This window comes from Marmota monax, unplaced genomic scaffold (genome assembly GCF_021218885.2).
Source record: "Marmota monax isolate L192 unplaced genomic scaffold, Marmota_monax_Labrador192_F-V1.1 WCK01_AAM20220418_F8-fsc00187, whole genome shotgun sequence".
Lineage (NCBI taxonomy): Eukaryota > Metazoa > Chordata > Mammalia > Rodentia > Sciuridae > Marmota > Marmota monax.
This window is the reverse complement of record NW_026694837.1, coordinates 2,575,560-2,590,363: the sequence shown is the minus strand read 5'-3', so window position 1 is coordinate 2,590,363 and position 14,804 is coordinate 2,575,560. Positions and strand designations below refer to the sequence as shown.

The 14,804-nt window shown below is 50.4% G+C and overlaps 1 long non-coding RNA gene across 1 annotated transcript; it reads left to right on the top strand.

Moving 5' to 3' along the window:
* The first annotated feature begins 3,673 nt into the window (after nucleotides 1–3,673).
* On the top strand, nucleotides 3,674–6,407 carry LOC124080261 (uncharacterized). The gene is made up of 2 exons (XR_006847648.2): nucleotides 3,674–4,027; nucleotides 5,973–6,407. It is a non-coding gene; the product is annotated as an uncharacterized LOC124080261 (long non-coding RNA).
* Nucleotides 6,408–14,804: the final 8,397 nt, after the last annotated feature.

The window sequence follows — 14,804 nt, the reverse complement described above, 5'->3', positions numbered from 1 at the left end:
AACAGAGGAGCCAGGATGGGGAGAAAAAAGAGGGAGAATATGGCAGTGGTCAGGAGAGGTGCAGGATAAAGGCAGGGCTGAGGCTGGGGCTGAGATTGAGGCTGGTGGAGGCCCAAAGCCTAGGTCTTGGAGTCTGGTGAGATCCGTAGGCCCCAGAGCTGGAGGGAGTCTGGGTTTGCTCAACCAGAATCCCTGGAGACAGGCCTCAGCTGCATTTCCCCTGGAGTTTACACCAACAGACACAGGGCAGATGGTCAGTGTCACCCTGTAATTGCAGGTGCCAGTGGGTGTGCCAGCTGCCGTGCCCAGTGCCCAATGCCCATGACCCCCACAGAGTGTGGTGCGGAGAGGGTGGTTTTGTAGATGATTCCAGATGGGACTTTCCTCCAATAAAAAGGAACTCTTGACTCGTAAAAAAAGAACCACACCAACATCCAATGGCCACTCTCCCCATAACATAGAGATGGGACAGGAGGGACCCCACGAATCGTAGAACCACCACCCGGTGACAGGCACCCTGGGCCTGCTCCCCTGCCACATGGCCCACGAAAGCCGTTGGGGGATTTTACTTGGGATTGTCACATTTTGGACACTTGGGATGTTTTGAGAGCTGGGTTCCCCCACCCTCCTTCAGGGCCTCCTTCAAAATCTTTAAGTGGCTCTTCCTTCTGTTGTCAAGAAGACACACTGTTTTATGGTCCCTTCAGAGGGGACAGGTTTTGTGAGCAAAGGGTACTGAGCTTTCCCCCGGATACACAAATGGCCTTGGCTTCCCAGGTGAACCTGCGGCTTCCCTTAGTCTGTCAATGGCTCTGCCACCTCTCTGGCAGTCAGAGACCAGCACTGGGCATTCATATGGGGTCACTCCTTTTGCCTCAACCCCCACATGCAAAGCCATCAACAATTCTGCTTTGAAAATATTTCCATCGCTCTTTCTCCTCTTTCAACTTCATGGCCTGGGCTTGGGGGCTCCCCGGTGACCCTCTGGCCTCTATGATTCTTGCTCCTCCCAGTAACCTGGACAGGCTTTGACACCACCCTGATTCCTGACCGCCTCACCCTCCCCTCATGCCGTGTGAAGCCTGTCTTTCTCTCCTGCCCGAGGCCTGGTCAGCAACCCTCGCTCTAGCCTCCCAGAAGGCCTCATACACGGATCTCTCCCTTCCTTGAACCAATCAATTTTATGTCTGCCTTAGGGACTTTGCACTTTCTGTTCCCTCCTTCAGGAACATTCTACCTCCTCACCTTTGCATGGATGCCTTTTCTCACCTTTTAGGACTCAATTCAAATGTCACCTCTTGATTCCCCCAACCAACAAGAGTGACATCTCCAAGTGGCTTGCAATTCTCCCTTTTTATTTTCCCCATACTATTTATCTTTAGCTAAATTCCATTCATTTGTTTAGAGACTCTTTCTCCCTCTCCAGGATTTCAGGAGGGCAGGAAGCTTGTCTGGGTGATTATCTTATTGCTTAGTGCTTGAAGTTCAATAAATATTTGTTGAATGAATGAATGAGTGAATGAATGATCGGCTCTGCCTTTGCTGAACTTCTAGAGATTTTGCAACCTCTCTTACACAATCAGGAGCACGGTGGCCCTGTTTGCACTTTCATTCCAAGGATTTTAGATGTGCTCAGCCAATCTAGTGATAGCTCATGGGTTCTTGGTGGCCCTTCCCTGCCAGCTGGGCACGGATCACACAGTAGGTCCTCAGCATGCTCGCGTGGGGCTGAGCTGGTTTGTGCAGGCTGACTTCTGTCCTGGTTATCTGGGAGACCTCCACGAGTCAGCATACCTTTGGTTGCTTACAGTTCTCATCTGCAGAGATAAAGAGGTCTGTACAGATGGTCTCCGAGATTCTGTTTGACTTCCGAAGACCAGAACGGAAATCGCCAGTTCAGGAGAAAGCTGTAGGCGAGGGGTTTAGATGGATTGAAAGATGATAAGTGGGGGGAAAGGACAGAGAAATGAGGAGTTGGGGGGGGGTCACATGGACTTACTTCTCAGGGGCTTAAGACTGGGCTTTGGGGACTCTAAATGAGGTTTGCTTTTAGAAATTCAGGCTTTCCTTGTGACCACTTTCTGCTTCCTTGGGGCTGTGATAGCCTCTCCCATTTCTGCAATGACATAGAACAAGATTCCCCAATCTGGGACACATGGACCCCCACTGGGGTATGCAGGTGAATGTGTTTGAGGGAGAGAGGTCCTTGGGTTTTGCCAGATTCTCAAAGTGACCTGTGTCCCCCAAAGCTCAGGGACCCATATTCATGAGGCCAGACTGAGCTAAGAAGATAAGTCACAGGAGGCGCAGGAGGTAGGTGAGGAGAGAGAGTTCCTGAATCTTCTGAACTTTAGTTTCCTCATCAGTAAAATTAAAAGCTTGGGTGATCTCTAATAACACCCAGCATTTAGAAAAATTAGGCCCAACTTATTCCATCTACATGATCTCCTTTTAAAAGCTCTGGGCATGTTCCTCTTGTACATGTCTATTGCACAGATGGTAAAACTGAGGTTTGTTGACTGGCCTAAGGTCACCCAGTCTGTGGGTGGCAGAGTGAGCCAGGAACCTGACTTCTGGCTGAGGAGTTTCAGGGCTTCCTCTTGCAGTGCCACAGGATGGCAAACTAGCAAGGCCTTGTTCTCAGGACCGTCTGGGCTGAGGGCTGTGGAGTGGGGGAGCATCTCCTAAGAGCTGTTAATGCTATTGGAAAAGAGGAGGAGGTGGTCATGCCCAGGTGGAACTCCTCAGCTCCCTCCAGCCAGTCCAGGCCTCTGCACAGGGGGCACCTGGGGAGCTGGAGTGGGGGGGCGGCAAGCTGGGCTGCAGATTGGGGACAGGGAAGCTGTTCCAGGCAGCCCAAAGCATCCTTTCTGGTGGATAATTGGTAGGTAATCAAGAATTTATGGTATTTTCGATGGCTGGAACACAGGTGTGGGTTTCCTATTGGACTTTGGGCTCTGCTGCAGGCCTCAGCCTGGGGAGACTTTTTGGAATGTGCCCCTTGCCTTCTAGGTCCACCTTTGGCCCTACCTCCTGTTTACCCTCTTCTTCCTCCCCCTCTCCTCCCCCTTGGCAGAGTGAGCCAGTGCCAGGAAATTGTTGGTCAAAGGTGAGGTCACCAAGAACCTGGAAAAACAACAGGTCACCATTAACCTTGTTTACCTGTCGGATACCTGCCCACTCCTCCTGCCTCCTCTCTGGCTACCTGTATCTGCTGCTCCTGTAGAAGCGCAGATCCTTGGGTAGATTTTGGAGAATTCTTTCAAGATTGGCCCTGCTGAGTTATTCTCCATTCCTCCAGCTTCTGGCATGTGGACGATATCTATCAGGTCTTATCTCCGATACCATGGTCACCTGAATTTAGACGCTGGCCCTCAGAGAGGCTGTAGGCAAGTCAAGGGAAGGGTTGTAACTGTTTACTGCTGTATTCTCTTGGCCTGGATTTTAATATTTATTTCAATGAATGGGTGGATGGGATTCATGTCCTGAGTCTATAGATCAGAGCATACCTTCTCTGGGAACCTCCTGAGATAACTTGCACCTTGTTCCTTGTATCTTCCCATTCCTACCTTTGATCTGTCCATCCTGTCCTGATTTTTTCTTGCTATTGGTCTCAGATTGATTCCAGATGAGTACATTCCACCATAAGCAAAGCAGGGAGTCTGTGTCTTCTAGTTCTCTCCTGTGATCCTCTGACACCCTACCCAATGCCCTGCACACAGCAGCTCCATAAATGGATGCTCACCAACTAATTAGCCTATGGGATCTGGGCCAAAACAAAACGAGGAAGGTCAGATGGTTTCTGAAGGTCACCTACTTCTTGTGAAAGAACTTGGGCTTACCCTTGCCTGGACTAGTCCATGATACCTCGGATTTGGGGCTTCCTACTGTGTGCAGCGCTGATAATTTAAAACCACTGATGCTCATTCATTTATTCACCCAAAAGACATTTGCTGTGTGCCTTTGGCACTCCAGGCCCTGGGCTCACTCTGGCTCTGGGTTGGCAGGATACAGGTTCTGGCCTCAGGTAAGTCACCAACCATCAGGGAGGTGGGTACTTAACAGAGCAACTGTCAACACTGAAACCAAAGATTGGGGCAGTCCGAGAAAGCCCACTCTAGATGGGGGCACCTCAGAGACTCTTACACAGCCCCCCTTGGGGTGTGAGGTATTTAAGAGTTTGTGCCCATTTCACTTAGCCTGAGAGATGCCTGATGTTAGCCCCAGATGTGCTCACAGGGAGGGGGGAGAGGGCGACCATTGCCTGCAGCTGTACCCCTGCTCCATCACCACGACCGGAGGGCTGCAGATGCTAGCTGGCCATGAGGGGGCCTGTCACACCCCAGGTGGATAGGCTGGGCTCAGAGATGGGCCTAGGTGCTCTGGAGGCCCTGCATGGACCCAGGGGTCCTGACTCCTGCCCTGTGCTCTCTCCCACCGATCTGCTATTCCTGTGGCCCCCTAGCCAGCACCTTTTTTGCTGGGTGAGCACCTTGGGCTCTGACTGGATCCTGGGCACAGCTGGACTGGTCTGTACCAGGGTCCCCCCTCCTCACATAGATACAGATGGACATTGCAAGAGTGGTCCAGAATGAGACACTTGTTGGAAAGAGGAGGGATGTGAACAAAGTCTAACAACCAGGCAGGGAGGATGCCCGTCAGGGAGCATGCTCCTGGACCCCGCTGGGCACAGCCGAGAGCCGATCTTCCCGCACAGGGCCAGCCCATCAGAGGTGGAAAGTGGGAAGAGCCCGCTCTGTGGAGGTGCTGCCTGGGCAGGGCCTCCTACCTTGGCCTGCCCGGGCAGCTCTCACAAGCTCCCAGGCCTTGTTTGCCGCCAGCTTCAGGCACAAAGTCCAGTGGGGGTGATTTTGTCATCTCTTCCCAGGACAACTTAAAGGGCCAGCACCTCTCCCAGAGTTAATGATTTCTAAGAGACCCAGATGTTAGTGTGTGTGAGAAGGGTAGGTGGATGGGTGTGAGGTGGTGACAAAAGGGTGGCCCAGCCCTCAGAGGAGGCTGGAGGATTCCTTTGAATACATCCTCACAGGGGCTGCTTCTTCCCTGGCTGGCCTTGGGTCATGAGGAAGAAAGTGTGTCTTTAATGGCAAATGGCCCAGGGAACTTGTGAGCCCCAGAGGGAGGGTAAAGTCTAGAGTGCTGCCCCCAACTCTGACAGGAGAGCAATTAGGGAGAAGGAAAATCTTGCCAAGCTTATTCCCACTAGAGGGGAGACTCTCCTAGCCAAATGTGAGATGCAGGGGACAATTTCAGGAGCTGAGGAGGCCAGGCCTGGCCTAGGGCAGGCCTTGGGGCCTCCTCATTGTCCCCCACATACATGTGCATCCTCCAGACACAGAAGGTGCCCCAGAAGCCCCCCATCTCAACCTGGTAGTCTTTCTTCTATCCTTCATTGCTGACCGCCTCCCAGCCTTGGGGAGCCGGGGACAAGTACTGATAGTGACCGCAAGAGCCCCTTTGTTAGGTTCTGAGACTCCCTTTGCCAGAGTAGGAAGAAAGCTCAGAAAACTTACGTAATGGCTCCATCAGACACAGCAAGAGGTGGAGGGGACTTGACCCTGCTCTGTGTCCCGTCAGAGTCCTGTGCCTTTGGCTGCTGAGCGATGGGTTCTGTCCCTGCCGTGTCCCCACTTGTCTGGCTCAGCCGCTCCTCCAGAACACTTTCAAAGTTTATCCCACCCAGCTCATGTCCCCTCCTTCTCCTCCCAGTGAGAATCTAGTGATCCTGAGCTTGAGCCGGCTGAATTGGGGGCTACTACCTTGGGCCCTGTGTCTGTTGGAGGCTGTGGACCCCTGCAGCCTGGGGACTCTCTGAGGCAGGGTAAGGGCCTTGGTGGACCTGGAGGAGGCAGAGAGATGGATAAGATGACCCTCACAGGAACGTTGCTGGGGGCCGGGGGTGCCTTCTGGGAAGGCTGGACCTCAGGCTCTGCCCCTTGGTCTTTTTTCAGGTATTCGAGTCTGAAGACGTCTGCCCGGTTCCCAGCTGTGGCTTTGTAACGGTAGCCACCTGTCTCATGATGCCACACACTCAGGGCTCCTCCTGCATGGAATACACTGGGTTTGTCAGAGCAGGTTTTACTGATTTCACTAGACAGATGAGGAAGCCAAGCCTTCAAACAGGGAGGTGATACATCCAAAGCCAGACTTGGTGGCCGAGGCCAGCTGTGCCTCACACACGTTCAGCTTTTGCCTGGGGCGCCTTCTCCATGCCTCTGTCTGTCCCTGACCTGGGGAGCTTTCCCCTCTGAGGCTGGCTTTGCCTTCTTCTCGAAAGTCTTTTGATTGTGGGAAAATACCATAACAAAATTTGCTATCTCACCCATCTTTAAGGGTACAGTTCCACGGGAATAAAGCGCACAGATATTGTTGTGCAACCCTCACTACCATCAGACTCCAGGACTCTTCATCTTGCAAAACTGAAGCTGTGCGCCCACGAAACACCGACTCCTGTCCCTCCCCCAGACTCTAGCCGGTTTTGACTGATTATTTCATATAAAAGGAATTGCCCAGCAATTGTCTTTTTGTGATGGCCTCATTTCCCTTAGCAAAATGTCCTCGAGGTTTATCTGAGTTGTAGCCTGTATCAGAATCCATATATGTATATATATGTGTGTATATATATATATATATACAAACACACTTTTTTTAGTATATATATATATATATAACACCACAACACCTTTATTTTATTTATTTTTATGTGGTGCTAAGGATCGAACCCAGGGCCTTGCATGTGCTAGGCGAGTGCTCTACCTCTGAGCCACAACCCAGCCCCAGAATCTCCTTACTTTCTCAGGCTGAATAACATTTCATTCTATCTACTTTTCAGATATAGTGAATGTAGGTACAAATACCTCTTTGAGACCCTGCTTTCAATTGTTTTGGGGATATATATATATATAATATTATATTTCTGAATAGATATGTATATGTGGATATATGTAGATATAGATATGTAAATAGAATTGCTGGTTCATGTGGTAATTCTTTTTTTTTTTTAATTATTTCTTTCTTTATTTAGGTATCAGGGGTTGAACCCAGGGTCACTTAACTCCTTTTCTGTATTTTATTTAGAGACAGGGTCTCACTGTGTTGCTTAGACCTCACTAAGTTGCTGAGGCTGGCTTTGAACTCACGATCCTCCTGCCTCAGCCTCCAGAGCCGCTGGGATGGCAGGCGCGTGCCACGGGTAATTCTGTGTTTAGGTTTTAGGAGCCGACCTCCTGTTTCCCACAGTTACTGCGCCCTTTCACATCCCCACCAATTGTGCACAAGTTTCAGTTTCTGTCCATCATCGTCCCTTCTCCTTTTCTGGTTTTTAGGTGGTAGCCATCCTACTCTCATTGTTTCTGGTTTGCATTTCCCTAATGATCCATTATATTGAGGAGCTTTTCATGTGCTGCTTGGCCTTTTATTTATCTTCTTTGGAAAAAATGTCTACTGGAGTCCTGTGTTCATTTTGAATCCAGTTGCTTGGTCTTTTTCTTATTGAGTTTTAGAAGCCCTCTGGGTGTTCTGGAAATCAATCCCCTATCAGATATTCAATTTGCGAGCATTTTCTCTGGTTCTCCAGTTTGCCTTTTTGTCTGTGGATGGAGTCTTGCCATGTGCAAGAGTTGGTGATTTTCACAAACGGCCCTAGTTCTTGAGCTGCCTGTGGCTCCTTCCCCTGGGGCTCCAAAGTGTCTTGTGCCTATGTCTTCTCTAGACCTGTTTCCCTTCATGTGACATCTGTTTACCTGGATAATGTCACTCGAAGGGCAGAGAGCTCCTTAGGGGCCGGGATGCAGCCTCACTGATTGATGTCTGTATTTCCAGCACAGGTCCAGGAACAGAGCAGGTGCTCAGCGTGTGTTTGGCGAACAGGTGAATTTCACCTAAGTTTGAGGACAGAGGACTTGGGCACTATGGAGATGGGCAGGTGATCATCTGTCAGCAGGAGGTGGAGGCAGGAGGGCAGGAGCACCTTCATAACCTGGTCCCTGGCGGTGCAGCCTCGGGCAAGTTACTTGACTCTTCTATGCCCCGATGTCTTTGCCATAGGCATGATAATAATATCTAGCTTAGAAGGTTGGTTGTGTGGATCAAATGACTCGTAAAACCCTGACAACAGGGCTCAGCACATCATAAATGCTGCACTGGAGCTGGCTGTTATTGTTATGACTTCATTATTGTGTCAACTGTTTGGGGGCAGAGAACACATTTCCTGCATCTCTGTGGCCCCAGCAGATACAGTCAGCACTCAGTCCTGACTTGTTATTTGAATTAAATTGTCATTTTGCTAAGCAGACAGTCCCTCCTCACTCCACCCTGAGTTTCTGCTGTTGTAACTCTAGCTACTTTGGGCTTGTTCTCTGGTCTCCTGCTGCACAGATGGGTCTGTGTGTCCCCAGCCCTGAAAGGGGCCTCCAGGAAGGCAAACTGCTGATTGTTAGCCTTCAGAAACAGATCTTGGCTCTGGACTGGGATAGGGGCTGGGCCGGTGGTGGCGGCAGTGATAGATCTGTAACCTCAGATCTCGCCACACCTTGTCCATGTGAATGGTCACCTCTCCAGGTATGGGCTCAGGTGGAGGTGGCAGGTCATGAGGGTAGGGGCGGCAGGACCATTGCTACTCTCCCATTTCTTTCTCCTCATATTCCTTTGCCCAAGTCACGAAAACACAGAGCTTAGAGCATTCTGCAGCCACTGAGAGACCTCAGCTGTTCTCTCTCGGTTCCAGTGGGATCGAGACATGACACAGAGGCATTCTGAAAGGGTGCTGGCCTTGTCTTCTTCCAGACTCTCTGATTGGCTCCTTGGCATTGTGGCCACTGCAAGCCCTGGTGTGAGGACAGAGGGACACCCCCATTCCCTCCCCGTGTCCACCGGCAACAGCTGATACCTCTGAGGGCTGCCCCACTGCCCTCCAGTCACTGGTCACTGCGTCCAGGCCAGCTGTGCCCTGGGGGGAGATACCAGGCCCTCTCAGACCCAGGCATTTAACTATGCCCTCTGCCCAGGGCTCAGCCCTCCCCAGGTTCCTAATGTCCCGAGTCTTGTGATGTCACCTCAGGTCCTATGACTTGCCCTGCCCCACACAGGAGGGACCTTGTCCTTGAAGACTTTGGCCTTTCTCTAGATGCTCTGGTCAGTGTGGCAGGTGGTGTCAGGTGGCAGTGGACCATGGGGAGGCTCGGAGGCTGATCTGGGACCGGGGGAGGGGTACCACTCTGCCCTGTGTGGCTGGCTCTGGATGTAGGTGCAATGAGTCACGCCTTGGGTAGCGGTGGGGAGAGAGGGCGGGGTGTGGACGTGGGGACTGTGTGGTGTAGAGGGGGCTGGGAACCAGGGTTCACACCCAGATGTTCCCATCTTCCGAGAAGCTGGCGGCTGACCTGCATCTGCATGCACTGTGGGATGGGCTGTGGGTGTAGGAGTGTGGTTTGGGGGTGTGGGTGTAGGAGTGTGAAGATGGGGGTTATGCGAAGCACGGGGAGACCCTGTGAGCCTGTGACTTTCCAGTTGCGCAGGCCCGTGTCAGATCCGAGGGGGTCCGTGTGGGGGAGGGGTGGATGCCAGGCAGGGCCAGTGGGAGTGTGGGCGCTTGGGGACAGTAGGGACAGCGGCTGGTCTGTGCCGAGAGGGGACAGGGTTTTGAGTGTGATACTGGGCTTGGGACTTGGGGGGCGAGTAGAGGTCAGAGTAGAGAATGACCGCAAAATTACAATGTACCTTGATCTCTCTTTATTTTAATTTAACCTCAGCCTCTTCCAGGGCTTAGGTTGCTGGGTAACTGTTAGGAGTGGGGGCAGAATTTAGGGCCTCGGTTGCCACCCCAGCTGCTGATTATCATCTGAATGATGACGTCTTGAGAGGAGGGAGACTCGCCACCCTCAGCCACTGTACCTCCAGCAGGCAGGGTCAGGTGGTGGCAGGAGGGGGCCTGGGAGGCATGGGGTGGGATGTGCGTGGAGTTGCTGACAGCCTGGCCCTTGTTTCTGTATGTGTGTGTGTGTGTGTGTGTGTGTGTGTGTGAGACAGAGGGGTAGAGAGAGAGTGAGAGAGAATGTTTCACATCTTTTGTGCATGTACGTGTATATCTTTGTGTGTATACAAATGTGTGTAGACCTAGGACCAGTTCTCCACATCAGTTTTGAGGTATGTGTGTTCGTATATGTCTATGAGCAGTGTCATTGAATTCTATTTTATTTTTTAATTAGGGGAATGCACCAGAGTCACGTCTTCAAAATTACACACGCACACACACACACACACACAATTCTAGAACTAAGTTTCAACAGTTGCTAGTAGAAACGCATGTTTTTGATATACTGTGGAAACCTAATTTTCTTAGTTAAAAATATGCATTACTTTTTGTAATGATTTGCCTCTTTTAATAATAAAATGAATCCTTTCCATCAGATGCTTTCAATGCCACTGTCTGAAAATAATGTCTATTTAATCAGTTATTATCTTTCTACCCCACTAGGATATAATCTGTGGGTGGTGTCCTGGGGATTGAACCCAGGACCTTGGGCACACTGGATGAATGTCCTACCACCAAGCCACACCTCTAGCGTGAATATAACCTTTGTGAGGGCAGGGATTATGTCTGTCTTTTTCACAGTTGTACTCTCAGGACCTGGGCAATGCCTTCCAGCATATAGTGGGTGTATATATTGGTATAAGTGAAAGGGAAAGCATTCCTGAGAAAAGGGCATTGAAGTGAGGACTTCAGGATGAGTTGGGATTAATCAGGTCAAGAATGGGCGAGGGCTGTTCCAGGTAGCAGGGATCGTATGTACAAAGGTCCTGAGGCAGGAAGGGGGCAGACTGCATTCTGACAGGTGGCTGGTGTGTGTTTGGGGCTTTCTCGGTTATTTGAAGGAATTTTGAAAGTCACTAAAGAGTTTTAAGCAAAGGAGTGACATTATCAGATTCATGTTTCTCAGATACTCCTCTTGCTGCTGGAGGAAGCTGGAGTCTGGGGTAGGAGTGAGAGCAGGACCAAGAAGGGACCTCAGGTGAGAGAGGGAGGGTGGTGGCTTGGTCCAACTTGGTCCAAGGAGGTTGCGTGAGAACGGAGCTCCGAGGACAGAGTCAGGAGATTTGGGGGCAGTAGACTTGGAGGATTTCAGTGATAGGCTGGGGAGAGAAGGAGTTGGGTGGAGAGGGAGGAGCTGGGGCTGGTTCTGAGATTTCTAGCTTAATTGGTTGGATGGTGACGCCAGTTGTGGAAGTGGAGAGTTCACCGGTGCTTGGAACTTTGCAAACCTCTTCGCCATCCCAGTTAATCTTCATGGCCCTCTGAGGTGGGGCAGATGCTAATCCACGAGGAAATGGAGGCTCAGAGTGATCCAGACCTTAGCCGTAGGATTTAGGCTTGGTGCAGTGAAGCCCTCCTAGCCAATGGCATGAAGGCTGCAGTTGGCCGACTAGAAAGAGGATCAAAAGGGCTGAGGCTGAAGTTCAATGGTAGAGTGCTTGCCTAGCATGTGCAAGGCCCTGGGTTTGCCAGCACCACACATATACACAAATGCACACACACACACATACACACACACACGAAAAAATCAAAGGGAGGTCATAAAGAAAATAAGATCTACAATGTAAATATTGCATTTTAATTGGAGACCTGTGTCTGTGCTAACATTTGCTAAAGGTCTTGTGGTATATGGCTGAGGCCTTCTTCCCCTGGGCACAGGCCCTCCCGAGGCCCAGATAGTTGTGTTGCATAAACAAATGTATGACACTCTGGCTTCTTCAGCTTCCAGTTTGAGTTTATTTAAAGTGAAGCAAGAACTTCATGGCTCTGAAGAACCAATCAGAACAGACCTCTTACCCCACCTGCCCCTTCTCTTCCTTATGGTCCCTTTTCTCCCTAATTCAATTTTTTCAGCGGTTTGCTGTTACCAAATTCTTCCAAAGCATTCATCTTGGATTTTTAAGAAAGGAAAACTTTCTTCTCATAGTCGTATTTCATTTTCATTGTTCTGTGTCACATTTTATTAAATTACGCAATGACAATAACAAGCGCAACTGGCAAACAGGTTGGGGGACAGACGGGATGGTTCTTGGGACACAGTTGGCTTGGCTGATGGAAACAGAAATGGGCAACCCAGGAGAACACTGGGGAGGCCCTGGCTCAGGCCCCCCACGAGACAGGCCTTGATCTGTGGGCTTCAGGAGGGATTGAAGGGTTACCCCATTAAGTCCCCAGCAAGGTCATTTACCAGATGACAGTGCAGGCTGGAGAGCTGGGTGATGCTTTGCAGTTCTTTGTTCAGGGTTTAGTGTACATATTTAGAGCCCTCAGTAATCAATTTGAAATGCTACCAGCAGTTTAAGAGCTCAACTTGACTAGGTTTAAAAAGTCTATTTTGTACCTTAAATTTATTTTGTACCTTTATTATTTAATGAGCCAGACTAAGGGATGGAGGTGAATGCTCACTCTGGATCTTTCCTAAGCCAAGCCCTGGAAAGGAGTCTACACATGGCTAGGCCTGCAGGTGGGTCTGAATGTCAAGATTACCTTCAAGGAAGGTCTATTCTTTTTTTTTAATATTTATTTTTTAGTTTTAGGTGGACAAATATCTTTATTTTACATTTATGTGATGCTGAGGATCCAATCCAGAGCCTCGTGCATGCTAGGTGAGCACTCTACCACTGAGCCACAACCCCAGCCCCAAGGAATATCTATTCTTAAAGACAGTGAAGGTGAGATTCCTCAGAACAGTAGAAATCTGGATCCAGATGTTGGGAGGCACTGACCTGTGTGCTGGGTTAACAGGGTGTGTCCCACTTCCGGTCATAGGATGGTGGGACACAGGCGTGCTTTCTTCATGCACGGTGCTGGTGGGGACTGGCCAAGGCAGAGCACCCGACTAACTGTCAACTTGTGTTGGGGACCACTTCGTCTCTCCATTGGGTGGGGGGTGGGTTGGTTGACAGAGTGACAGTGACAAGGAAACCTGGAATAAATGTGAGCCTGTACCTTTACTCATAATAGTTAGGGAAGGGCAAGGTGCTGGTTTAGTTCCCTGGAACTGTCATTTGCATCTTTATGCTCTGGGGCTTCGGAAATGAACAACATAGCCTTCCCCCTGGTTGTTCAGTCGGGCTAACAGACTCCAGGATCATTTTCATATGACTTGCTCTATCAGCGGGGAAGGCATGTGGTCTCCAGTAACAGAATACCCAACAGACATCGGCTTGAGCAATAAAGACATTTATCACGTTCACACAGCAGGAAGTCTGGAGGGGAGAGGGTTCCAGATTTGGTGAGAGGATAACATCAATGATGTTATCAAAGCTCAGGCCTTTTCTGTCTTTCTGCTCTGCCACCCTCAAAACGTTAACATTTTGTCTGTGGGCTTGTGGCCTCCTGGTCTCCAGATAGCTGCTATGGTGACTCTGACAATTTTATTCAGGAGCTCCATATTTATCAGAAAAGTGTTTCCCAGAAGTCCCCTTGAAAACGACCTCTCCTGTCGCATTGGCCAGAGCTGAGAAAATTCTCCAGGGAGGCTGGGAAGAGGGGGGCCCTGCAGGTAGGGTCAGGATGCTCATGAGAGGTTAGAGGAAGCTTGCTTCACCCCCTGGGCCTGGACACATTGTCACCTGGAAAGGTAGGGGTTCTGATTGGCTAGGGGAAGGGTTGGCGCAGATGACTATTAGGTAGAATGAGTGGTGTCTGCCACGTGGTGGTGGGTGGCGGGGTGCGATCAGGGAAGGTTTCAAGGTGACCCCTGAGTGAGGTCTTGAGCAGCCCTAACAGGCCAGTTGGAAAATCATCCTACAGAGAAGGACAACAGGAACCCAAGCACAGACATTCGAGATAACACAGTGTGTCCAGAGAAGTATACACAATAGGATATTTAGTTAAGGGACTGAGGGGGAGAGATAGAGGTAGAGAGGTGGAGAAAAACCAGTCCACGTGGGCTTTGAAAGCCGGGCTGCAATCCTTGGGTTTTATCCTGTAGGGTCTTAATGGGTTCCAGAAGAGGAGAGGCTCAGCTATCCACACATTCTAGGCAGATTACTCAAGGCTGGGAGAGGCTGGGAGAAGCATAGGCAGGAGCAGGGAGCCCTCCAAATGAAAGCTGCTGCAAGCCTGGGGGAGGCTTTCCAAAGTCAGGTTGCCAATATTTCAGTGACAAGATAGGCAGGATTCCATGGCACGAACCTCTGGGAGGGACAGATGTCTCAAGAGGGCTGGGAAGCACCAAAAATGTACATTAGACTGTGCAATCACACACAGGATGTTCTGTGTCCCAGTGATGAAGAAAGAGGGGAGGCGGCCAAGGAAATCCATGTGTGCCAGATGGCTGTGTTCAGAAGGCCTGAGCTGGGGAGGAAGGACAAATAGGGGATGGGGCTGTGGGCCTGGAAAGAGGGCATCTGAGAGGCTGGAGCAACCCAAGCATCCATCAGAGATGGTCAAGATCAAGGGAGGAAAGCTGGGGGCAGTGGCTCACACCTGTAATCCCAGTGGTTTGGAAGGCTGAGGCAGGAGGATCTCGAGTTCAAAGCCAGCCTCAGCAACTTAGCGAGAGCAAGATCCTGTCTCTAAATAAAACACAAAAAGGGTTGGGGATGTGGCTTAGCGGTTAAGTGCCCCTGGGTTCCACCCTTGGTACCAAAAAAAAAAAAAAAAGATCAAGGGGGGAAGAGGCTACAGTTGGACCTACTGGTAAATGCAATGAGGAATGAAGAAATATGGGGCCTTGCTGCCCCCTTTATGCCCAGAGGACAGGGCCACATCAGTAGAGGAAAGAGAGGCTCAGGGGGCTCTGGAG